Source organism: Cyprinodon variegatus, unplaced genomic scaffold (assembly GCF_000732505.1).
Source record: "Cyprinodon variegatus isolate N-32 unplaced genomic scaffold, C_variegatus-1.0 Scaffold77, whole genome shotgun sequence".
Classification (NCBI taxonomy): Eukaryota; Metazoa; Chordata; class Actinopteri; order Cyprinodontiformes; family Cyprinodontidae; genus Cyprinodon; species Cyprinodon variegatus.
The window spans coordinates 1,379,010-1,379,439 of NW_015150530.1; positions in this window are offsets into that span (position 1 = coordinate 1,379,010).

Sequence of the window (430 nt, forward strand, 5' to 3'; positions counted from 1 at the left end):
ACGAATCCCTACCCCCCCATCCTAACCCCCAAAAAGAAACACACACAACAACAACATATGGACTTTCCTCACACACGCGTACACGGATCCAACACCACTTACACCACATGCTTCTCAACCATAGCTGTATATTATGTGCAAATCTTTTACCTGCTAATATCTACCTTTATTTACCATGTATTATAACCCCAATAATATATATAAATATAATTCATAACCCAACTCCCCCGTATAATCTGTAGAAAGTTTTTCATATTTATTTATTTTGTAGCCTCTTATAATAACTCTGTTTATATACACCATTTATAGTCAATGCATACATAGTCTCTGTGCACATGTAAATAAATATTTATATCTTGTATAGCACTTCTGGACAGATAGAAACCACATTTTGTTGCTTAGTACTTGTGACATCGTAATGACAGTAAAG